General features: G+C 49.3%; 1 protein-coding gene across 1 annotated transcript in view; it reads right to left on the bottom strand.

Moving 5' to 3' along the window:
• Positions 1-27013, bottom strand: part of LOC142257035 (gastrokine-2-like) — a 194969-nt gene that overhangs the window by 25944 nt on the left and 142012 nt on the right. The gene's annotated exons all lie outside the window — the stretch shown is intronic.

Genomic DNA, 27013 nt, shown 5'->3' with positions numbered 1-27013 from the left:
TAGAATAAAGAAGAAGTTACATTTTACTCAAAAATAGAGAAAAATCAGAAAAACTGACAATTGTGCAGCGGTCTCTTATTTTTTTGCCATTTGTATATATAGGAGCTCTGGCTGCTCCCCCACCTCCCCCTCAGCTTCTCCAGATCCACTCACACACAGGCCTAAAACACACTTCCGCATAAAAAACGTATGTGTGACACGGTCTGTTTTTCGGGTCTGTGTTCCGTTTTTTATGGGTGTTTCTCCGGTACGTTTGTCATCCATGTGTGCGTGTAAAATGCCCGTGTATGTGTACGTGGAATGTCCGTGTGTGTGATGCACAATGTCGTTGATACATGTCGGCTGACAGCAGACAGAGTTGCGTGATGAGAATGAACTTGGATGAACTTCACCTGACTTCATTGTCATTGTCATACCGCGGCTCTGTCTGTGTGCTGCGTACTGATTAGCGGTCACCCGTGAAAGACTCACCGGTGACCGCTAATCCCCTGAGTGACTGAAGTGAGCAGCCCTCTCTCATACTTACCATTCCCCGATCTCCGGCACGGCGCTGCACGGCTGTTATAAAAACTCCGGCGGCTTTTACTATTTTGAAAATGCCGGCCGCTCATTAATCAATCTCGTATTCCCTGCTTTCCACGCCCACAGGCGCCTGTGATTGGTTGCAGTCAGACACTCCCCCCACGCTGAGTGACAGCTATCTTACTGCAACCAATCACAGCAGCCGGTAGGCATGTCTATACTGTGCAGTAAAATAAATAAATAAATAATTTTAAAAAACGGCGTGCGGTCCCCCCCCATTTTAATACCAGCCAGATAAAGACATACGGCTGAAGGCTGGTATTCTCAGGATGGGGAGCCCCCACGTTATGGGGAGCCCCCCAATCTAACAATATCAGTCAGCAGCCGCCCAGAATTGCCGCATACATTAGATGCGACAGTTCTGGGACTGTACCCGGCTCTTCCCAATTTGCCCTGGTGCGTTGGCAATCGGGGTAATAAAGAGTTAATGGCAGCCCATAGCTGCCACTAAATCCTAGATTAATCATGTCACGTCTCCTCGAGATACATTCCATGAGTAATCTGTAAGTTACAGTAAATAAACACACACATACCTGAAAAAATCCTTTATTTGCAATAAAAAACAATAACAAATAACCTCGTTCACCAATTTAATAAGCCCGAAAAAGCCCTCCATGTCCGGCGTAATCCACGGAGTTCCAGCATCACATCCAACTCTGCTACATGAAGGTGACAGGAGTTGCAGCAGACACCACCGCTCCTGTCAGCTCCACAAAGCTACTGAAGAGAGCCGCGCGATCAGCTCAGCTGTCACTGGGGTAACTCGCAGCCACCGCTGGATCCTCCAACTGTGACAGCAAGTCGCCTGTGACTACCTCGTTGTCACTTGGGCGACTTGAATAATCTCTGAATAATCTCAATCCATCATACTCCAGGGTCTGGCAGGAAAAGACATGCCACAAGTCCAAAAACCATCTGACCTTTCTCCTGTTACTTCTACTTCTTTCAGGTGATATCTTGCCTAAACCCGGTCCACCCCATGCTAACTTTACCCCCTCCCCCACATCCCATAGAAACCCTGATAACCTCATTGACATTAGTTGTACACCCTCACTTCCCTCTTTTAGTTGTGTCCTCTGGAATCCACGGTCTGTATGTAACAAGCTTCCTTACATCCACAGTCTCTTCTCAATAACTCTCAATCTGCTGGCCCTCACTGAAACCTGGATTCAGGATTCTGACACTACTTCCCCTGGTGCAATTTCTCATGGTGGTTTACACTTTTCCCATTCACCAAGACCTGGAAACAGACATGGTGGTGGAGTCGGTTTACTCCTGTCTCCACAATGCACTTTCCAGGTCATCCCCCCAGCTCCATCACTCTCATTCCCATCCTTTGAGGTCCACACCATCAGGCTCTGCCATCCCCTCTCCCTCAGATTGGCGGTCATATACCGTCCACCAGGCTCACCCACCCAGTTTCTTGCCCACTTTTTAGCCTGGCTGCCACACTTCATGTCCTCTGAATTACCAACCCTCATCCTAGGAGACTTCAACATCCCCATGAACAGCCCCTCCTCGCCATCTGCACCCCAGCTTCTATCTCTCACCACCTCTCTTGTCCTCTCACAGCTCTCATCCTCTGAGACACATGAAGATGGTAACACCCTTGACCTGGTCTTTATCCACTTCTGCTCAATCTCTCACTTTGACAACTCACCTCCTGCTCAATCTCTCACTTTGACAACTCACCTCTTCCCCTCTCTGACCACTACATCCTCTCCTTCAAGCTCACAAACCCTCGTCCGCCCCAGCACACTCCCACCTATCACACATTCAGAAACCTACAGGCCATTGACTCTCAGACACTTACAGACTCTCTACACTCATCACTGTGCCCTATCTCCTCACTTTCCTGTCCTGATCTGGCTGTAAACCACTACAATGAAACACTCAGTAGCACCCTGGACCAAGTAGCACCCCTCACCCTCAGAACCTCCAAACACAGAGTAAAACAGCCTTGGCTCACATCACAAACTCGATTTCTCCAGCAATGCTCTAGGAGTGCCGAGCGCCTATGGAGGAAAACCCGCACACCAGAAAACTTCATCCACTACAAGCTCTTGTTAAGAACCTACAACTCTTCCCTTCACCTCGCCAAACAGACCTACTTCACCACCCTTATCACTAGCCAACAATCCAAAAAAGCTCTTTGACAACTTTCACTCCCTCTTCAGTCCCAAAGCACAGACCCCTATCACAGACCTTCATGCTGATGACCTGGCCTAATATTTCACAGATCAAACAGAAAACATCCGCCGAGAGATCAGCTCCCAGCCACCAAGCGCTGTGAATCCCATCCCTCCCCATATCCCATCAAGCTCACTTTCCACATTTGACCCAGTCACAGAGGAGGAAGTCTCCAGGCTCCTATCCTCTTCTCGTCCTACCACTTGCCCTACTGATCCCTTCCCCTCACACCTTCTCCAGTCCCTCTCTCCGGTTGTCACCACTCACCTAACTAAAATCTTCAATCTCTCTCTCTCTTCGGGTATCTTCCCCTCCTCCCTCAAACACTCTAACATTACTCCATTATTAAAAAAAAAACTTCTCTGGGGGGCGGAGCCGGACATGCCTGAGTAAAGACGCTGTCTCCTTGAGCTCCTCTCTACAATCCCCCATAAAACCGGTTCTTATATCTAAAATGGCCAAATCTTCAGCCAAAAAGGTCAAGCCTCACACCCCAAGGCGACCACCCTCTTCTCAGAGCGAGATTGGAGCTTATCTTACCCGATCTCGGGAGCCTGGGGTGGTATCACAGCCAGGACAGGTGTTGGGGCCTGCAGATCCTGCTCCTGTATTGGATCCGATGCCCGAGATTACAGCAGCCCCAGAGATCCGGAGGAGGGGAGAAGCAGCGGGGAATCCCCGTGAAGCAGACGGACCCACAGTCAGACCCATGGCAGCGGCTGGAACCAGCAGACGTTCCACACAGGGAGAAGCGTTTCAAGATGGCGGCCGCGCACATGGGGAGCGAGACGACGGTTCAGCAGCAGAGGACGGGGCACCCGCAGCCATACCCTCGCCTGCCGCATGCTCCGCTGTGACTCTGCAGGGACTGGAGAGCTCTCACACACCACGTGGCAATCGAGTGGCTGCGGCCGGTGAGAGCAGGGCGCACATGTGCTCAGACGCGGGCACGGACTCACCGCTACAGCCCCAGGCAATGGAGAAGGCGTCGCCGCGCCGAGCAGCAGAGGAGAAGATGACATCATCCCTGAATTCAGGTGCTGTAGATAGAGGGGAGGAAGGGGCCGCATTTAACCCCAATAGACTGCCTGTGGGCACCCCACAGGCACTGAATCAGCAGGGGGACCTGGTGGAGCGGGCCAAAACCAGGGACTGTGGCACCATCCTTAGTACTTCTCCCCTATTAGAAGCCTCAAGGCCCACAGGGAGCTTGGGGTATGGAGAGAGGCCACATAGTCCCCTAGTGGCAACTAATGAGTCCTGGGGAATCCCCCAGAGGAAGACATCCCCCACCCATTCAGAGAGCTGGTCCACGGGCTCCTCCTGGGCAGAGAGCCTGACGGGCCCAGATGGGGAGCTAGATAGGGGCACACTGATGCCCGCGATCAGAGGGCCCAGGGCGCTGGGATCCCCTCCACTCCGACTTGCGGCAAAGCCACAGGCATGGGAAGGTATAAACAACCCCCAAGGTACGCAGAAATTGATATATGGCCCGGCTCTACAGGACTCCTTCTGTGCATATCCCAACATGTCTCATACTACCGCCCCCATGGGTGAGGACCGTCCGGCATCCTTGGCAGATCTGCGGTCACTGCTACAGGCGATTCCCACCAAGAACGACATAGCAGCGCTGGCCAATCAAGTGGTAGCGGAATGTAAGCAGGAATTTATCCAACTGCGAAATTAACTTTCCTCACTTACTCATAGGGTCGATGCCCTTGACGAGCGGCAATCAAATTCTCAGGTTTCTATTCAATCTATCCAGGAGTCAGTAAAGAACCAATCTAAGCAATTATTTGCCCTCCAACAACATGTGGATGATTTGGAAAACAGAAACAGAAGGAACAATCTAAGTGTTAGAGGCCTCCCTGAGTCCATTGCCGCTCCGGACATTCCCGCAGTCCTCCACTCCATTTTTAATAACCTACTAAAGAGGCCACCTGGCGCCCCTCTTGAACTTGACAGAGCTCACAGGGCCCTCTGCCCCCCAGATCCAGAGGACCCCCGCCCAAGAGATGTCGTGTGCAAGGTGCACTTCTTCGCCGCCAAAGAGTCCATCTTACAAGCTGCTCAGAGGAAACAAAACCTATCATACAATGGCTCTGCCATGCGCGTAATGCCGGATCTTTCACGGCACACCCTAGCCCAGCGTGCTACTCTTAAGCCCCTTCTGGATATCCTAAAAGAAAAGGGTCTACCGTTCCGGTGGGGATTCCCATTTTCCTTATCGGTACAGAAGGACTCGCGGTGGTGGGTCCTGCGTTCCCCAGAGGACTTGCCGGCACTCATCTCAGGCTTGGGTCTGCCTCCAATATCCATCCCAACATGGCCTACCACCCTGCTCCAGTCTTGGGTCCCCAGGGGACGAGCTGGCACCTCCAGGTCGATCCCACCTGCAGAGCCCAGTGTTGGGCTACCCCCGAGAGGAGAAAGGAGTCGTAGAGCGGGCCGCCCTCGGCCGACGACAGAGGAGCCCAGATGCAGCACTTGCCTTTTTGACCTATACTTTTTACAGTCATTTAAGTTAACCGACGTTTTCATGTTGCCTTACAATCTACTCATTGCCCATATTGCATAAGCATTTGACACATTTGCCGGTGTTTATGGTTATCTCTAATGTTTTAAGCATATTTCGAGCTCTGCTCTGTTATGTCTGACATCTTTTTTCCCCAAATAGGTTGGGATCCTCTGTCCTGCCTAGAGGAGGCAGATATGTTCCCTTGGAACGTTTGTTCAGACTTAGACTATTGTGCAAGGTTTTTATGCCTGCTGTTCTTTTTGTTTTCTTCCCTGCTATACTTTTCCCAGCTAAAGTCTTTTCTTCTCCTTACCTCTAGCGGCCGGGCTGATCGTGTCCGATCCCTTCTCTCATATACAGTGCCTACAAGTAGTATTCAACCCCCTGCAGATTTAGCAGGTTTACACATTCGGAATTAACTTGGCATTGTGACATTTGGACTGTAGATCAGCCTGGAAGTGTGAAATGCACTGCAGCAAAAAAGAATGTTATTTCTTTTTTTTTTTTTTTTTTTTTAAATTGTGAAAAGTTTATTCAGAGGGTCATTTATTATTCAACCCCTCAATCCACAAGAATTCTGTTTGGTTCCCCTAAAGTATTAAGAAGTATTTCAGGCACAAAGAACAATGAGCTTCACATGTTTGGATTAATTATCTCTTTTTCCAGCCTTTTCTGACTAATTAAGACCCTCCCCAAACTTGTGAACAGCACTCATACTTGGTCAACATGGGAAAGACAAAGGAGCATTCCAAGGCCATCAGAGACAAGATCGTGGAGGGTCACAAGGCTGGCAAGGGGTACAAAACCCTATCCAAGGAGTTGGGCCTATCTGTCTCCACTGTTGGGAGCATCATCCGGAAGTGGAAGGCTTATGGAACTACTGTTAGCCTTCCACGGCCTGGACAGCTTTTGAAAGTTTCCACCCGTGCCGAGGCCAGGCTTGTCTGAAGAGTCAAGGCTAACCCAAGGACAACAAGGAAGGAGCTCCGGGAAGATCTCATGGCAGTGGGGACATTGGTTTCAGTCAATACCATAAGTAACGTACTCCACCGCAATGGTCTCCGTTCCAGACGAGCCCGTAAGGTACCTTTACTTTCAAAGCGTCATGTCAAGGCTCGTCTACAGTTTGCTCATGATCACTTGGAGGACTCTGAGACAGACTGGTTCAAGGTTCTCTGGTCTGATGAGACCAAGATCGAGATCTTTGGTGCCAACCACACACGTGACGTTTGGAGATTGGATGGCACTGCATACGACCCCAAGAATACCATCTCTACAGTCAAGCATGGTGGTGGCAGCATCATGCTGTGGGGCTGTTTCTCAGCCAAGGGGCCTGGCCATCTGGTCCGCATCCATGGGAAGATGGATAACACGGCCTACCTGGAGATTTTGGCCAAGAACCTCCGCTCCTCCATCAAGGATCTTAAGATGGGTCGTCATTTCATCTTCCAACAAGACAACGACCCAAAGCACACAGCCAAGAAAACCAAGGCCTGGTTCAAGAGGGAAAAAATCAAGGTGTTGCAGTGGCCTAGTCAGTCTCCTGACCTTAACCCAATTGAAAACTTGTGGAAGGAGCTCAAGATTAAAGTCCACATGAGACACCCAAAGAACTTAGATAACTTGGAGAAGATCTGCATGGAGGAGTGGGCCAAGAGAAGTCCAGAGACCTGTGCCGGCCTGATCAGGTCTTATAAAAGGCGATTATTAGCTGTAATTGCAAACAAGGGTTATTCCACAAAATATTAAACCTAGGGGTTGAATAATAATTGACCCACACTTTTATGTTGAAAATTTATTAAAATTTAACTGAGCAACATAACTTGTTGGTTTGTAAGATTTATGCATCTGTTAATAAATCCTGCTCTTGTTTGAAGTTTGCAGGCTCTAACTTATTTGCATCTTATCAAACCTGCTAAATCTGCAGGGGGTTGAGGACTACTTGTAGGCACTGTATCTCTAATATCTCATTCCCTTATAGATGGCGGACCTAACCATCGCTTCTTTTAATGCCAAGGTCCTCAATGTTCCGGAGAAACGGACACAGATTCTTTACCACCTTCATAAACGGAAGGTGAGAATAGTATGTTTCCAGGAAACCCATTTCAAACAAGGTCATGCCCCCATTATTAAAAATAAGTACTACCAGACATGGGTATCCTCAGATAACCCAGACTCCCGTTCTAAATGTGTGGCGATAGCCATTCATAAATCCCTCCTACACCAAATCTTAAAGTGCACGTCAGATAATCTTGGACGATATATTATCCTCTCGTTGAAGGTGAGGGACCAAACATTCACAATAATTAACGCGTACGCCCCAAATAAAAAACAGGACAGCTTTGTTGTTCGTTTGGTCGCCGCCGCCATCCCCTTGATACAAGGTACTGCAATTTTATGTTGTGACCTCAACGTTACTCTTGACCCCACGTTTTATAATTCCAGGGGGAAATCTAGCATTGCATACACTGCCATTAAACGTATCAAAAGGGCTTTGTTGCGCATCCAATTGTTCGACACTTGGAGACTAAAACACCCGTCGGACAGAGACTATAGTTTCTATTCCCACACACAAGACTCATGTCGCGGGCGGGGAGGACGCCGCTGCGCTCGCTAACGCTCAGGTCCGGCGCTGCTGCGATGGCTGCTCGGTGGCTCGAGCAGTGGGCCGGATCCGGGGACTCGAGCGCCGCTCCTCGCCCGTGAGTGAAATGGGTGGTTGGTTTGGGGAATTTAGTCCGTGACGCCACCCATGGGTCGTGGTGAAGATAGGCACCACCGCTGCTGATGACGGGGATCCCGGGAGCGATGGTAAGGAGCAGCTGGGATGTTGTTTTCCCCTTCCGTGTGTAGGGGTCGGTGGTCCCGGGGCCCGATGATGTGACGGGGAGGCAGGGTTGGTGAGGTGCAGGGTTGCAGGGACGGCGCAGCGCGGTGCCGGATGGCACGGGTGTACTCACTCAGCAAGAAAAGTACAAAGTCCTCGGTAAACCAAACGGCTGGATGGACGGGTCCCGCAGCCGGCTGCAGTGTCTCTCCCCGGACAGGTGATGGCGGCTGTCTTTCCCTGCACCTTGATGTTCTCCTTCTGACTACTATACTATGGATTCCCAACGGTAGTCCGCTCCCCGGTGTATGGGTACCGGAGGAGCCCGTTTGCCCGCAGACGCTGGCCCTTGGGTCTCTAGCCTTAGGCGGTAGCTGTATACCCTCACGGTGTGGGCGGTTGCCTTCAATCAGGACTTTTGCTGTTATGAAACCCCTGGGGTTCCAGTCACATTCGGATCTGACTATTGATGGCGGCTCCAAGCCTGGTCGGAGTCCGATGGCCCTGCCTGGGTGTGCTGGCTTCACTTCGTTCCCCGGTCGGTACTGGCGGGCCGTCGCCCGACCCTGGTCCTACGGTTCCACGTTGCTCCACCACTCCTGCAGACGGCCACCACCGTCTGCCAACCTTGCTGTCAGTGCCTGGGCCACAAACCCAGACACCCAAGTGCTTGCTCCTCTCACTTCACTGCTCAACTCTCAACTTCCCACTCACACTTTTCCCGCCTCCAGGACTGTGAACTCCTCGGTGGGGTGGGGCCAACCGCTTGGCTCCGCCCCACCTGGTGTGGACATCAGACCCTGGAGGGAGGCAACAAGGATTTTTGTTTGGCTGGTGTCCCTGTCTAATGGAGGTGGGGGGTGTTTGTGTGTTATCTGTGACGACCTGGCTAGGCCAGGGCGCCACACTCATATAGTCGTATAGACTACATACTGCTACAGCACAATGCTCTCCCCTGGATTCAACATACTGGGATGGATAACATACTGTGGTCAGACCACGCGCCGGTCTATTGTACAATTGAAATCCCTTCTCTCCCGGCCCCTAGAGGGTCGTGGCGGCTGAATGAGTCATTGCTGCTGGATGAGCTCTGTGTTACCGATGTCCAGACCTCTATCACAAGGTTCATAGAGGACCACTCAATGGACAACACAGTCCCCACTTATAAGTGGGAAGCATTGAAGTGCGTCCTATGAGGCATTTTTATTAAACATGGGTCCCGAATTAAAAAAGAAAGGGCCCAAGACATAGTAAAAGCTCTCCATAGGGTCTCTGAACTGGAGCTCCTCCACAAGCGATCCTTATCGGCCGCAAACTTACAAGCTCTTCTACAAGCCAGGATAGAGGTAAAAAAAACTGTTAGATTCTTCATATAAGCGCTTACTACAGTTGGGGAAGGGGAGGTTCTATGAGTTTGGGGACAAGCCAGGTAGATTGCTGGCTAACGCGCTGAGAGAAAGGAGAGCCCATACTCCCATTCCATGACGAACTGCTTTATGCCACCCAGGACATCTCAAATACCTTTCACGACTTTTACTCCAAGCCGTACAATTTACCTGTCCAGCCCCCTGAGTCGAGCGATGGATGTCCCTCAATGCCCTCACCTTTTAAACGTCTCAACAGTTCTATAATTGAAGACTTAGAAAGCCCTTTCTCATTGGAGGATATATTGGTGGTGATTCGTGACACACCTGGTAACAAGAGTCCTGGTCCCGATGGGCTCCCCGCCAAGTTTTACAAATCCTTTTCAGAACAGTTGGCACCCTTAATGCTTCTCTCCTTCAATTCAATTTCAGACTCTGTCCCTTTCCCACCCCACTCCACCATGGCCCATAATATCTCTGCTCCTTAAGGCTGGAAAAGACCCCACGGCGTGTAGTAGCTTTAGACCTATATCACTCCTTCATGTAGATTTAAAAATATATGCCAAGCTTCTGGCAAATAGACTTGGCCCTCTGCTCCCAGACCTGATTCATTTAGACCAGGCCGGATTTGTTCCGGGCAGGGAGGCGAGGGACAATACCATAAAGACACTGGACCTAATCCAACACGCACATACTAAGAAACTTTCTTTGATGTTGCTATCTCTGGATGCCGAGAAGGCTTTTGACAGAGTCTCCTGGCAGACACTTTCACAGACACTGGAACATATAGGCCTGGGACCAGTTTTTTCGTCTAAGATCATGGCCTTGTACCATTCTCCAACTGCTTATCTCAAGATTAATGGTACTCGGTCGAAACCCTTCTCCATCCAGAACAGGACCAGACAAGGATGTCCCCTGTCACCTTTATTATATATTTTAGTCATGGAACACTTGCTGTCAGCTATTAGGACCAACCCAGATATTCAGGGAATCAGGACCGCTAGCCGAGAGCATAAATGCGCCGCTTTTGCTGACGATCTCCTTGTGTATCTACAGTGCCTACAAGTAGTATTCAACCCCCTGCAGATTTAGCAGGTTTGATTAGATGCAAATAAGTTAGAGCCTGCAAACTTCAAACAAGAGCAGGATTTATTAACAGATGCATAAATCTTACAAACCAACAAGTTATGTTGCTCAGTTAAATTTTAATAAATTTTCAACATAAAAGTGTGGGTCAATTATTATTCAACCCCTAGGATTAATATTTTGTGGAATAACCCTTGTTTGCAATTACAGCTAATAATCGTCTTTTATAAGACCTGATCAGGCCGGCACAGGTCTCTGGAGTTATCTTGGCCCACTCCTCCATGCAGATCTTCTCCAAGTTATCTAGGTTCTTTGGGTGTCTCATGTGGACTTTAATCTTGAGCTCCTTCCACAAGTTTTCAATTGGGTTAAGGTCAGGAGACTGACTAGGCCACTGCAACACCTTGATTTTTTCCCTCTTGAACCAGGCCTTGGTTTTCTTGGCTGTGTGCTTTGGGTCGTTGTCTTGTTGGAAGATGAAATGACGACCCTGTGACGGGGGTGTACAACAGAGCAAAGGATGGACGAGGCCGAGGGACGATCCAACAGGTTTATTAACAGGAATACAAGAACAGCACACGATAAGTCCACGTAAAACAGATTCGGGGGCCCTTCCCGACAATCCTCGGTCCGGATTACAAAGCAATCGTCCTTACAGTAGTCCAAAGAGTTCCACACAATCCCACGGGCCGCCACACAGGCCTAGCTCCGTCCGTGTCCACAGCCACACAGGCTGGAGCTCCTGCTCCCTTCAAGTTTCAGCTCACTCTGCCTGAATCTCCCAGGTAAGCAGAGTTTACACTAGTTGGACTCTAGGCCCACCTCCCCCTACTCCCAGGGATGGAAGTGCCTCAAGAGGATATAACCTTGCATTTTAGGGGGGTGATTACCTACAACAATAGAAATGTACACAGAAGTAGTTCAAATAAGACAATGAACCCAGCTTGAAATAGGAATCTGTACAGCATATACAGTGAGAGGGTAAATTACATCTTCACAGACCCATCTTAAGATCCTTGATGGAGGAGCGGAGGTTCTTGGCCAAAATCTCCAGGTAGGCCGTGCTATCCATCTTCTCATGGATGCGGACCAGATGGCCAGGCCCCTTGGCTGAGAAACAGCCCCACAGCATGATGCTGCCACCACCATGCTTGACTGTAGGGATGGTATTCTTGGGGTTATATGCAGTGCCATCCAGTCTCCAAACGTCACGTGTGTGGTTGGCACCAAAGATCTCGATCTTGGTCTCATCAGACCAGAGAACCTTGAACCAGTCTGTCTCAGAGTCCTCCAAGTGATCATGAGCAAACTGTAGACGAGCCTTGACATGACGCTTTGAAAGTAAAGGTACCTTACGGGCTCGTCTGGAACGGAGACCATTGCGGTGGAGTATGTTACTTATGGTATTGACTGAAACCAATGTCCCCACTGCCATGAGATCTTCCTGGAGCTCCTTCCTTGTTGTCCTTGGGTTAGCCTTGACTCTTCGGACAAGCCTGGCCTCGGCACGGGAGGAAACTTTCAAAGGCTGTCCAGGCCGTGGAAGGCTAACAGTAGTTCCATAAGCCTTCCACTTCCGGATGATGCTCCCAACAGTGGAGACAGGTAGGCCCAACTCCTTGGAAAGGGCTTTGTACCCCTTGCCAGCCTTGTGACCCTCCACGATCTTGTCTCTGATGGCCTTGGAATGCTCCTTTGTCTTTCCCATGTTGACCATGTATGAGTGCTGTTCACAAGTTTGGGGAGGGTCTTAATTAGTCAGAAAAGGCTGGAAAAAGAGATAATTAATCCAAACATGTGAAGCTCATTGTTCTTTGTGCCTGAAATACTTCTTAATACTTTAGGGGAACCAAACAGAATTCTGGTGGTTTGAGGGGTTGAATAATAAATGACCGTCTGAATAAACTTTTCACAATTTAAAAAAAAAAAAAAAAAAAAGAAATAACATTCTTTTTTGCTGCATTTCACACTTCCAGGCTGATCTACAGTCCAAATGTCACAATGCCAAGTTATTCCGAATGTGTAAACCTGCTAAATCTGCAGGGGGTTGAATACTACTTGTAGGCACTGTATGTAACCCCCTTACATCTCTCCCGTCTCTAATGGTGGAACTGAACCGCTTTAGCAGGTGGTCCAACTTTAAAATTAATTTTGATAAATCAGAGGCCCTAAATATCTCTTTGCCCCAAACAACAGTAAATGCTATAAAATGGAACTTCCCCTTTAGATGGCCACCCCACGGCAGTATTGGTTACTTAGGCATTAATATCCCATCCGATCTGACCAGACTCTTTTCATTAAATTATCAAAGTTTACTGTGAAAACTTGAAGGAGACTTAGCCTTATGGCAAAGAGGTACTCTTTCTTGGTTCGGTAGGATTGGCGCTCTCCGGACGACGGCTCTATCGAGATTGTTGTATTTGATACAGACGGTCCCGGTTTATGTCCGGCAACCTATTGGGCCAGGATACAGCGCTTATTCAATCAATTTGTTTGGTCAAAGAAGCGCGCCCGTCTCAGAAGCAGCGTCTTAACCAGGACCAAGAACGCAGGCGGAGTGGGGTTGCCCGATTGCAGGCGATATTACCTGGCAGCTGCCCATGCCAGAGTCTTGGATCTTTTGCATAGCTCTGGATCCAAACTTTGGGTTTGTCTGGCTCAGGATTTATGCCCCCTATCAGTGCCGACCCTGCCGTGGACCTGGCCACTCCTCACCAAACATAAGATTGAGATGTCATTTAGCACTAAACAAACCTTGAAAATTGTACACTCTACACCACCATGTAACCGCTTGCTCCAGCCTGGGAGTCCCCTTATGCCTCTAACTGACAATCCAAATTTCTTACCGGGGGCATCTTCCTACAATTTTTTGGGTAGCACGTAACAGAACCCCTTGAGATTGAACCAGGTGGCCCGGAGGGATCCCTTCTACCGCTCTTAGAGATTGTAAAAAATCGTAATTTTAAAATGCGGTTCCATTTTGAATATGCCCAACTCAAACACTTCATAACCTCACAAGATATTGTCCTGGCCCATCCCTTGCCCCAAACACCCTTTGAAAACCTCTGTACCGCACCCTCCGACACACGTCACGCGATATCAAAAGTGTACAAGCTCATAACAAGCGCGGCAGAGTCGTCTCTTCCTCGCTTCTGCGCAGCATGGGAGGCAGAGCTCAATCAGACAGTCCTTGGGAATCAGTGGGAGCGTTGTTTCCGCCTGACCCACAGGTCCGTGGTTGCCACCAGGATGCAAGAAACCAGCTATAAAATACTTTCTAGGTGGTACAGGGTCCCAGCATCCCTCCATGCGTGGTACCCAGAAGTAGCTAATACCTGTTGGCATTGTGGAGCACAGGGGGGCACCATGTTCCACATCTGGTGGTTTTGCCCGAGCCTGGTGGTCTTTTGGAACAAAGTACTGGCAGCCATACAGGAGGTCACCGGGATCACAGTCCCTAGTCTCCCAGAGGCAGTCTTATTGTACATCTTTAACGTACCGGAAAAGGCCTACAAAAAATCCCTCTTGGGCCACCTTCTCCAGGCAGCTAAGACAGTGATTCCACGGCGTTGGAAGGACCCTGTCCCCCCTACATTGGATGAGTGGGTAATGGAAGTGAATGTGATCCCCCGTATGGAAATGGTGATGGCCCAGTCGCGTGGTCAGACGGTAGAGACGGCCACTAAATGGTTTCAGTTTGAATCATTCCTGTCTGGTAAGAAATTTCTTGAACTAATCTAATCTCCGGAAATTAGGTACTTTGGCCCTATCCCCCTCAGACAAAATACTTCATTTTCCCGATAAGTCTTGATCCAACGAACAATGCATCAGACCCGACCGACGCGTTCTGCTCTTTATCTCTTTCTTCTTTTCTCTTTCTCTCTGACTTATTCTCCCCTCTCTACATAGTTTGCCAGCCACTCTCCCCAACCTCTCCTTTTTTGTTTTTATAGCTATACCCATGTATCAATTATCTGCATACTACTATGAGGTCTGCGAGGGTGTTGTATCGCATGGACTTTTGATTCGCATCATTTGTTATAACATGGATCTATGTTCTCTTGATGTATTCTTTCTTCAAAAATTCAATAAAACTTTAAATTGGAAAAAAAAAAAAAAACCTTCTCTTGATCCGTCCTGCACAAGCAACTACAGACCAGTCTCCCCTTCATCTCCAAACTCTTGGAGCGCCTGGTCTACTCTCGCCTCACCCGCTACCTGTCCACTCACTCTCTTCTAGATCCTTAAAGGCCCCGTCACACTAAGCAACATCGCTAGTAACATCGCTGCTAACGAACAACTTTTGTGATGTTGCTAGCGATGTTGCTGTGTGTGACATCCAGCAACAACCTGGCCCCTGCTGTGAGGTCGTTGGTTGTTGCTGAATGTCCTGGGCCATTTTTTAGTTGTTGCTGTCCCACTGTGAAGCACAGATCGCTGTGTGTGACAGCGAGACAGCAACAACTAAATGTGCAGGCAGCAGGAGCCGGCTTCTGTGGAGGCTGGTAACCAATGTAAACATCGGGTAACCAAGAAGCCCTGTCCTTGGTTACCCAATATTTACCTTTGTTACCAGCCTCCTCCGCTCTCACTGTCAGTGCCAGCTCCTGCTCTGTGCACATTTAGCTGCAGCACACATCGGGTAATTATCCCGATGTGTGCTGTAGCTAGGAGAGCAGGGAGCCAGCGCTAAGCATTGTGCGCTGCTCCCTGCTCTGTGCACATTTAGCTGCAGTACACATCGGGTAATTAACCCGATGTGTGCTGTAACTAGGAGAGCAGGGAGCCAGCGCTCAGTGTGCGCTGCTCTCTGCACGTGTAGCTCCGTGCGCTGGTAACCAAGGTAAATATCGGGTTGGTTACCCGATATTTACCTTAGTTACCAAGCGCAGCATCTTCCACGCGGCGCTGGGGGCTGGTCACTGGTTGCTGGTGAGCTCACCAGCAACTCATGTAGCGACGCTCCAGCGATCCCTGCCAGGTCAGGTTGCTGGTGGGATCGCTGGAGCGTCGCAGTGTGACATCTCACCAGCAACCTCCTAGCAACTTACCAGCGATCCCTATCGTTGTTGGGATCGCTGGTAAGTTGCTTAGTGTGACTGGACCTTTACAGTCCGGCTTCCGCCCTTTACACTCAACAGAAACTGCCCTTGTCAAAGTGACCAATGACCTATTGACAGCAAAACGCAACGGTGACCACTCTGCTCATCTTTCTTGACCTCTCTGCCGCCTTCGACACTGTTGACCACAGTCTCCTTCTCTCTATGCTCCATTCTATCGGCCTAAAGGACACTGTGCTCTCCTGGTTCTCTTCCTATCTTTCTGGCCGTTCATTCAGCGTATCATTTGCTGGCTCCACATCTTCTCCTCTTCCTCTCACTGTTGGGGTCCTTCAAGGTTCAGTCCTTGGCCCTCTTCTTTTCTCCCTCTCCACTGCCCCAATTGGACAGACCATCAGCAGATTTGGCTTCCAGTACCATCTTTATGCTGATGACACACCGCTATACACCTCATCCCCTGAGCTCACCCCCGCTGTACTACAGAACACCAGTGACTGCCTGACTGCAGTTTGCAATGTCATGTCTGCTCTCCATCTGAAACTAAACCTTTCCAAAACTGAACTTCATCTTTTCCCTCCATCTCCCAACCTTCCTAAACCTGAAATCTCCCTCTCAGTGTGTGGCACCACGATAAGTCCTAGGCCGCAGGCCGCTGTCTGGGGGTTATACTCGACACCGATCTCTCCTTCACCCCCCATACACAATCTCTTGCCCGCTCCTGCCGCTTGCACCTCAAGAACATCTCTAGAATCCGCCCCTTTCTCACAATGGAAACGACAAAAACCCTCACCGTGGCCCTGATCCACTCCCGCCTCGACTACTGCAACTCTTTATTAGTTGGTCTCCCCCTAACTAGACTCTCTCCTCTACAGTCCGTCCTTAATGCAGCAGCCAGGGTCACCTATCTGGCTAACCGCTACTCGCATGCCTCTGCTCTGTGCCAGTCATTGCACTGGCTGCCCATATATCACAGGATCCAACTCAAACTGCTTGTTCTCACCCACAAAGCTCTCCACAGTGCGGCACCCCCTACATCTCCACCCTCCTCTCTGTCTATCGCCACAAAGCTCTCCACAGTGCGGCACCCCCTACATCTCCACCCTCCTCTCTATCACCACAAAGGTCTCCACAGTCCTCTCTGTCTATCACCTCAAAGCTCTCCACAGTGCAGCACCCCCTACATCTCCACCCTCCTCTCTATCACCTCAAAGCTCTCCACAGTGCAGCACCCCCCTACATCTCCACCCTCCTCTCTATCACCTCAAAGCTCTCCACAGTCCTCTCTGTCTATCACCTCAAAGCTCTCCACAGTGCAGCACCCCCTACATCTCCACCCTCATCTCTATCACCACAAAGCTCTCCACAGTGCGGCACCCCCTACATCTCTACCCTCATCTCTATCACCACAAAGCTCTCCACAGTGCAGCACCCCCTACATCTCCACCCTCATCTCTATCACCACAAAGCTCTCCACAGTGCGGCACCCCCTACATCTCTACCCTCATCTCTATCACCACAAAGCTCTCCACAGTGCGGCACCCCCTACATCTCCACCCTCCTCTCTATCACCACAAAGCTCTCCACAGTGCGGCATCCCCTACATCTCCACCCTCATCTCTATCACCACAAAGCTCTCCACAGTGCAGCACCCCCTACATCTCCACCCTCATCTCTATCACCACAAAGCTCTCCACAGTGCAGCACCCCCTACATCTCCACCCTCCTCTCTATCACCACAAAGCTCTCCACAGTGCGGCACCCCCTACATCTCCACCCTCCTCTCTATCACCACAAAGCTCTCCACAGTGCAGCACCCCCTACATCTCCACCCTCATCTCTATCATCACAAAGCTCTCCACAGTGCGGGACCCCCTACATCTCCACCCTCCTCTCTATCACCACAAAGCTCTCCACAGTGCAGCACCCCTACATCTCCACCCTCATCTCTATCACCACAAAGCTCTCCACAGTGCAGCACACCCTACATCTCCACCCTCCTCTCTATCACCACAAAGCTCTCCACAGTGCGGCACCCCCTACATCTCCACCCTCCTCTCTATCACCACAAAGCTCTCCACAGTGCAGCACACCCTACATCTCCACCCTCCTCTCTATCACCACAAAGCTCTCCACAGTGCAGCACACCCTACATCTCCACCCTCATCTCTATCACCATAAAGCTCTCCACAGTGCGGCACCCCCTACATCTCCACCCTCCTCTCTATCACCACAAAGCTCTCCACAGTGCAGCACCCCCTACATCTCCACCCTCATCTCTATTACCACAAAGCTCTCCACAGTGCGGCACACCCTACATCTCCACCCTCCTCTCTATCACCACAAAGCTCTCCACAGTGCAGCACCCCCCTACATCTCCACCCTCATCTCTGTCTATCACCACAAAGCTCTCCGCAGTGCAGCACCCCCTACATCTCCACCCTCCTCTCTGTCTATCACCACACAGCTCTCCACAGTGCAGCACCCCCTACATCTCCACCCTCCTCTCTGTCACCACAAAGCTCTCCACAGTGCAGCACCCCCCTACATCTCCACCCTCATCTCTATCACCACAAAGCTCTCCACAGTGCAGCACCCCCTACATCTCCACCCTCATCTCTGTCTATCACCACAAAGCTCTCCACAGTGCAGCACCCCCTACATCTCCACCCTCCTCTCTATCACCACAAAGCTCTCCACAGTGCGGCACCCCCTACATCTCCACCCTCCTCTCTGTCACCACAAAGCTCTCCACAGTGCAGCACCCCCTACATCTCCACCCTCCTCTCTGTCACCACAAAGCTCTCCACAGTGCAGCACCCCCTACATCTCCACCCTCCTCTCTGTCACCACAAAGCTCTCCACAGTGCGGCTCCACCATGACAGCTGTTTATGGAGACAATTTGTACAGGGAGCGCGGCGCTCATAACAATCAGTGATTCTGCATTTTCTATTGAGAAAGGTCTCATCGGAACATTATTATTATTAATATTATTATTATTATTATTATTATTAATCCAGTTATGGCTTAGAGGGGTCAGCAATCTTATAACAGTCTGTAAGCCCCTCTACTGCTTAAAGCCTGCTTTACACGTTGCAATTTCGCATACGATATTGTCGCGGGCGGCGACGCTCGGGTCCGGCGCTGCTGCTGCTGCTCGGTGGCTCGAGCGGTGGGCCGGATCCAGGGACTCGAGCGGCGCTCCTCGCCCGTGAGTGAAAGGGGTAGTTTGGTTTGGGGATTTGGTCCATGACGCCACCCACGGGTTGTGGTGAGGTTGGGCACCACCGCTGCTATTGACGGGGATCCTGGGAGCGATGACAGGGAGCAGCTGGGATGTTGTTTCCCCCTCCGTGGGTAGGGGGGTTGGTGGTCCCGGGGCCCGGTGAGGTGATGGGGAGGCAGGGTTGGCAAGGTGCAGGGTCGCTTGGACTGCGCAGCGCGGTGCCGGATGGCACGGTTGTACTCACTCAGCCACAAATGGATGCAAAGTCTCTAGTAAAACAAACGGCTGGATGGACGGCTGCTGTGGCTTCTCCCGGACAGTTGGTGGTGGCTGCCTTTCCCTGCACCTTTTGTGTATGTTCGGTCCCGATGGCTTCCCACCGGTAACCCGCTCCCCAGCGTGTATATGTGCCGGAGGAGCCCTTTTGCCCGCAGGCTCTGGCCCTGGGAACTCTAGCTGTGGCGGTAGCTGTATTTCCATTTTGCTGGTTGGACGGTTGCCTTCAATCGGGTCTTGGCTGTTAGGAAACCCCGGAGGTTCCGGTCACTAACGGATTTGACCTGTTTAACGGCGACTCCAAGCCTGGTCGGGGTCCGCAGGCCCTGCCGGTTTGTGCTGGGTTCACTTTGCTTCCCGGTTCGGTACCGGCGGGCCACCGCCCGTCCCCGATCCTACGGTTCCGCGTCGATCTGCCTCTCCTGCAGACGGCCACCACCGTCTGCCAACCTTGCTCTCGGTACCCGGGTCACGCACCCGGACACAGTCAGTTTGCTCCTCTACTACTACTTTACTCCTCACTCTTCCACTTCCCTAACTGATCTCGAGCTCTGCCCGAGCTTAACTGACTACTGTTTCCTGTCTCCAGGACTGTGAACTCCTCAGTGGGTGGGGCCAACCGCCTGGCTCCACCCCACCTGGTGTGGACATTAGCCCCTGGAGGGAGGCAACAAGGATTTTGTGTCTGACTGATGTGCCTATCTTGGGGTGGGGGTGCATGTTGTAGTACCTGTGACGACCTGGCTAGTCCAGGGCGCCACATTATCGTATGCGATCGTACCCGCCCCCATCGTATGTGCGGCACGTTCAATTTGTTGAATGTGCCGCACAAACGATTAACCCCCGTCACACGTACTTACCCGTCCATACGACCTCGATGTGGGCGGCGAACGTCCACTTCCTGGAGTGGGAGGGACGTTCGGCGTCACATCGACGTCACACAGCAGCCGGCCAATAGAAGCGGGGGGGCGGAGATGAGCGGGACGTAAACATCCCGCCCACCTCTTTCCTTCCGCATTGCCGGCGGGAGCCCTGGGAGGCAGGTAAGCTGTGTTCATCGTTCCCGGGGTGTCACACGCTGCGATGTGTGTTACCACTGGTACGATGAACAACCTGACGTGCAATTCTTCAGGATTTAACGATGTGTATGCGATGAACGTTTTAACATTCAATCGCAATCGCACGTACCTGTCACACACTGCAATGTACTTACAATGCCGGATGTGCGTCACTTACGACGTGACCCCGCCGACACATCGTAAGATACATTGCAGCGTGTAAAGCGGGCTTAAAGGATGTCTGTGATATGCTCACATAAAATGGAGGAGTAGGGGGATGCAGCTGCAGACTGTACAGCACCAATCATCCAGTGAGGAGAGGAAGCGATAAGGGCAGACTTGCTCCGCTCTCCTCCCTGCCGTGCTGGGGTCTCCATCTCCCACCTCTCGTGGATGGCTCGCTCTCGTCTTCTGCATGTCCAGTACCTAGGAGGAATGCCGCCGCTACTGCCAAATGCATAGAAGTGGATTGAGAGGGGCAATAGAGAGATATGACCGCCACCGCTTCTGTAACACGCATGTTTTTGGAATAAGTCCGGATGTTTTGGACTAATGTGTAGAAATACGAAACAAGAAAGCCGGCACATAATTCTAAACTGTACTTATTAAAAAATCAGATTTTTGGCAAAAAATTGCAATCTTTTGAGCGCCCCCGCCACGTCACATCTCATGGGGCAGTCCTGCTCTACAAGAATTATTTAAAAGGTGCCAAATGGCCTCACACATTTAATAATTTGGCACCTTTTAAATAAATGATGTTAGAGCAGGAATGCCCCATGAGATGTGACGTGACGTGGCGGGGGCGCTCAAAAGATTGCAATTTTTTTCCAAAAATCTGATTTTTTTAATAAGTACAGTTTGGAATTATGTGCCGGCTTTCTTGTTTCGTAATGTGCAGGAATACCTGAGCCTAGGAAAGCCACATAGGTCACTTCCCTGAGGAATCTTGTGAGGAAACGCGTAGGGACAAACAGATGGCAAATTTTGGGTTCCAGTAAAATCAAAAAATTGGACCCTACAAACTGCAAGAAGATCGGGTGAGATTGTTCCGATTATTCCTAATTTGTATTGTGGAGGAATCGCAGAATCGTGTTTCTAGTATTCAACTGGTTCCTTGTGTTTTAAGGCCCAAAAAAGGAAAATGATGCATGCGGTTGTTATGATTTTAATCGCTTGGGTCTGATTGGTGGGTGACCTTTTTACGGTAATATTAAAACTACGTTTTAGTTTTTTTTTCCAAAATCATTCTAATTAATCACAATTTTGCTTGTTCAAACAATAATTATTTGATTGTGTTGTTACCCAGCAGCTCAACTTGTTGATCCAGTACCTTAGTAACCCAAAGAGCTCCAGTGTTGTTGCGCTAGGTGGCTGGACACGGTCTGAGTATTCACATAATCGACATGCACACAGCTACTTTGTATTGCTGAGCTCTGCTACATGGCTGCGCTCTGCTACATTGCTGCGCTCTGCTACATTGATGGGCTTTGCTACAGTGCTGCGCTTTGCTACAGTGCTGGGTTTTTCTGCATTACTGGGCTTTGCTATATTGCTGTACGCTACTACATTGCTGGGCTCTGCTACATTGCTGAGCTTTCCTACATTGCTGAGATCTGCTACATTGCTGTACTCTGCTACATTTTTGGGCTCTACTACATTGATGAGCTTTGCTACATTGCTGAGATCTGCTACATTTCTGGGCTCTGCTAAATTGCTGCACTTTGTTACATTGCTGCACTCTGCTACATTACTTGGCTTTGCTACAGTGCTGTGATTTGCTTCATTGCTGGGCTTTGCTACATTGCTGACCTCTGCTATATTGCTGCACTCTGCTACTTTACTGGGCTTTGCTACATTGCTGGGCTTTGCTACATTGCTGGGCTTTGCTACAGTGCTGGGCTTTGCTACATTGCGGAGCTTTGCTACATTGCGGAGATCTGCTACATTGCTGGGCTTTGCTACATTGCTGACCTCTGCTACATTGCTGCACTCTGCTACTTTACTGGGCTTTGCTACATTGCTGGGCTTTGCTACATTACTGGGCTTTGCTACAGTGCTGGGCTTTGCTACATTGCGGAGCTTTGCTACATTGCGGAGCTTTGCTACATTGCGGAGCTTTGCTACATTGCGGAGATCTGCTACATTGCTGGGCTTTGCTACATTGCTTGGCTCTGCTACATTATCACCGCATGAGCCTCCTGAACACCTTCTTACAAGCAGTTGCTCACCCTGGCATCTCCTGCCTCTGCTTTTGCTGGGTGCAGTGTGCTGGACTCTTCTATTACCCGCTGGTCCTGTATACTCTGGACACTAGTGAGCCTTTAGACTTTCTTCCCCAGTTACCCCATGTCTTGTCCATTATCGGGGGGTGCCGGTGTGGTGACCCCGTCACAGCAGAGGTGACGGGCTGTGTAATTCCACGCTGTTTACTTTCAGTGAAACTCATTAATAGGATTATATATTGTTCGCGATTTCCTGAGTGAATATTCAGCCAATGACAACAGATCCTGCGCCAGATTCCGGATTCACTAAAAACAACTGGACGCCGTCACACAGGGAGACGACAATCACAATCAACGGTCACTGGATTAAAGCCAGTCCATGAGATTCTCTGTGCAGCGAGACCTGGTGGGGACTCATATACCCCCCTGCAAGACGAGCACTGTTTGAAAGTGCGGAGCCCCCCAACACCCCCACTCCAACTCCTGCAGCCCCATCATGTAATGATTAAGGCAGGCGCAGACCTGGTTGTGGGGGGGGGGCAGATTTTAGATGGCACTGCCATGGTTCTCTCTGCTATATGAGACTAGTGACAGATTCAGGACTTGAGATGAGAGTCATTTTCCATTTTTGACTCTCAATATTAAACATGTTGCCTTTTCTTTGGCAGTCGTAGGGTTAATATCAGTATTCCTTGCCAGCATGCAGGCTAATTACCAGCTCAGGTGTTTCTGGTTTGGGACCACTCCCAGTCCCTTTATGTACCCTCTGTTACCAGCAGAGGGTGCTGGTTATTCTCTTTGCCATTTGGATGCTGGTCCTGGAGGTGGAAGGAGCTTTGCTGAGTATCGGTTCTGACTACAGCAGTCTGTTGTTGTGTTCCCCCTGTCTGTCTTCCCTCCCTGGTGTGTTGTTTTAGTACAGCGAAGGGGCTAGCGTCCTTCACCTGTCCACTCACTAGCCAGGACTATTGTAGGGTCACTCAGGGCTTCAGGTTTCTGCTTGGCGACAGGTGAGGAACTGGTATAGGGACTATCTAGGAGTGCACGGAACAGTGGCAGGTAAGGCGATGAGGTGTCCATCTTTCCTAGAACTAGGCCCTCCTTTGTTAAAGTGTCCCCGGTGTACCCCTTGTTTGTTGTGGTTTAACCCCTGTTGTTGTGTGCTTTGGCTCAGGCTGGACTCTCCCCTAGTCCGCGTTATGACAGGCAGGAGCCGGGTTACTCTGCCATGACCAAAACATGTAGATGCAGGGCAATGATGCCAAACTAAATGAGAGCCTGGTGCAGAGTGCGCCCCCCCGCAGAGCCTGGTGCAGAGTGTGCCCCCCCTCCCCCCGCAGAGCCTGGTGCAGAGCCCCCCCCCTCCCCCCACAGAGCCTGGTGCAGAGCCCCCCCCTCCCCCCGCAGAGCCTGGTGCAGAGCCCCCCCCTCCCCCCGCAGAGCCTGGTGCAGAGCCCCCCCCTCCCCCCGCAGAGCCTGGTGCAGAGCCCCCCCCTCCCCCCGCAGAGCCTGGTGCAGAGCCCCCCCCTCCCCCTGCAGAGCCTGGTGCAGAGCCCCCCCCTCCCCCCGCAGAGCCTGGTGCAGAGCCCCCCCCTCCCCCCGCAGAGCCTGGTGCAGAGCCCCCCCTCCCCCCGCAGAGCCTGGTGCAGAGCCCCCCCCGCAGAGCCTGGTGCAGAGTGGTTCGTAAGTAGTTGTATGAGTATGCTGATGGGAGTTACCGATCACTGTCCCTCACTCGAGCAGCGTCCAGTCACATTGCTATTCAGTGCAAATGGTGGTGTCTGTGATATGGTGTTTATACAGGCGGGGTCACATGGTGCGCCGGCCAATCACAGCCATGCCAATACTTCGCATAGCCCTGATGGCTGAAGAATTGCCCAAAGCCAAAAAGCTTGTGTGACGCCCTGGCCTATCAGGTTGTCACAGGACATTGTGCAATGTGGTAGGAGCTGGAACCCCGGTCGCAGGGGATCGTGTCAAGGGGCACGGAACTGCCGAGGAGGGCAGCCGGCGGCCTTGAGCCATCTCCAGGCAGGGACCAGGGCACGGCGGGGTACGTGGACTCTAGGCCGGGAAGTAGCTTCAAGTGTCCTAATAATTTACCCGACGAGGGCGGAGACTTCATAATTCGTTCTCCACCCACTCCAAAATTGGGGTACTAGCGCAACGAGGGGGATAGGACTTTCTCAATACAAAGTCCAGAAAATCCCAAGCGTGAACCCTGAGAGCAATCTCACTCCGTTAGCCGTACGGGTGAGCGGGACCCGACTAGTTCTATACTACAGGGGCCAACAAGTAAAGAAAGTGCCAAGAGAAAGGTCACAGGCTAACGAGCAACACCATCGGGCACGGGACCCCAGCGTGCTCCCTCCCTGCTGCAGCGGTGCTCAGATTCCGGTTTACAAGTTGTCGGTGTCAGCGTTATTGGACAGAGCGAGTACGTGGTGACCCTTTCCTCCCCAATGGCACTCCCCCGTCACCACCACCAAGCCCCGGGGCACTCGCCCCCTACCCACGGAGGGGTTAAACACCTGGCTGCCATACCATCGCCACCGGGCACTCTTCACAGCAGCGGTGGTATTACACCTTACCACACACCGTGGGTGGCGTCACGAACTCTAACAACAAAACCCCTTGTAAATACCCCCTTTTTATTTCGAGTGTCCGCGCGGCCCCTCTCGGGTCCGGAGACCCTTGAGCCACCGCGGATCCGGATCCGAGCAGCAGCCCGGCTGCAGGCGCTGGCGCGGTACACTTGCTGATTGGCTGCAGCCTTATAACAAACTTTATTTAACATTCGAACTCCAAACTTTACCACGGACATTTGTCTGAAATCTGTGCTCAGATTTGAGTATCGGACACTAAGTACGAACCCCGAAATTTACAGTCCAGGTCCCCTCATCCCCACTGCTGCGTTATCTACAACTACAACGTGCAGAAATGTCCGGACGCTCTCCTGCAACGCATATTAATTTTCCGGGACAGTTCCCTTCTGTAATTCTGGCCAATGTCAACAAAATGACAAATGAATAGATTGTCCCCAGGATCAGGAACACTGGCACCAACAGGAGCATGTCCCAATACCAAAACATCTCAAAACATCGGAAAATTCCGACAATAATATATATAGTGTGTGTATATGTGTATATAATATATATATAGTGTGTGTATATAATATATATAGTGTGTGTATTTATAATATATATAGTGTGTGTATATATAATATATATAGTGTGTGTATATATAATATATATAAGTGTGTGTATATAATAATATATATAGTGTGTGTATATATAATATATATAGTGTGTGTATATATAATATATATAGTGTGTGTATATAATATATATAGTGTGTGTATATAATATATATAGTGTGTGTATATATAATATATATAGTGTGTGTATATAATATATATAGTGTGTGTATATAATATATATAGTGTGTGTATATAATATATATAGTGTGTGTGTGTGTGTGTGTATATATAATATATATGTGTGTGTATATAATATATATAGTGTGTGTATATAATATATATAGTGTGTGTATATAATATATATAGTGTGTGTATATAATATATATAGTGTGTGTATATAATATATATAGTGTGTGTATATAATATATATAGTGTGTGTATATAATATATATAGTGTGTGTATATAATATATATAGTGTGTGTGTATATAATATATATAGTGTGTGTGTATAATATATATATAGTGTGTGTGTATATAATATATATAGTGTGTGTGTATATAATATATATAGTGTGTGTGTATATAATATATATATAGTGTGTGTGTATATAATATATAGTGTGTGTATATATATATATAGTGTGTGTATATAATATATATAGTGTGTGTATATAATATATATAGTGTGTGTGTATATAATATATATAGTGTGTGTGTATATAATATATATAGTGTGTGTGTATATAATATATATAGTGTGTGTGTGTGTGTATATAATATATATAGTGTGTGTATATAATATATATAGTGTGTGTATATAATATATATAGTGTGTGTATATAATATATATAGTGTGTGTATATAATATATATAGTGTGTGTGTATATAATATATATAGTGTGTGTATATATAATATATAGTGTGTGTGTATATAATATATAGTGTGTGTATATAATATATATATATAGTGTGTGTGTATATAATATATAGTGTGTGTATATAATATATATATAGTGTGTGTGTATATAATATATATATAGTGTGTGTGTATATAATATATATAGTGTGTGTGTATATAATATATATAGTGTGTGTGTATATAATATATATAGTGTGTGTGTATATAATATATATAGTGTGTGTGTATATAATATATATAGTGTGTGTGTATATAATATATATAGTGTATGTGTATATAATATATATAGTGTGTGTGTATATAATATATATAGTGTGTGTGTATATAATATATATAGTGTGTATATATAATATATATATAGTGTGTGTGTATCTATAATATATATATAGTGTGTGTGTGTATCTATAATATATACGGTATATTGTCACGCTCCCCGGGTCCTCACCCCCGCTCCCCGGCTCACCTGCCACGCTCCCCGCTCTCCAGC

This window comes from Anomaloglossus baeobatrachus, chromosome 11 (genome assembly GCF_048569485.1).
Source record: "Anomaloglossus baeobatrachus isolate aAnoBae1 chromosome 11, aAnoBae1.hap1, whole genome shotgun sequence".
Classification (NCBI taxonomy): domain Eukaryota; kingdom Metazoa; phylum Chordata; class Amphibia; order Anura; family Aromobatidae; genus Anomaloglossus; species Anomaloglossus baeobatrachus.
Note: the sequence above shows the minus strand (reverse complement) of the source record. Positions and strands in the feature narration are given on the sequence as shown.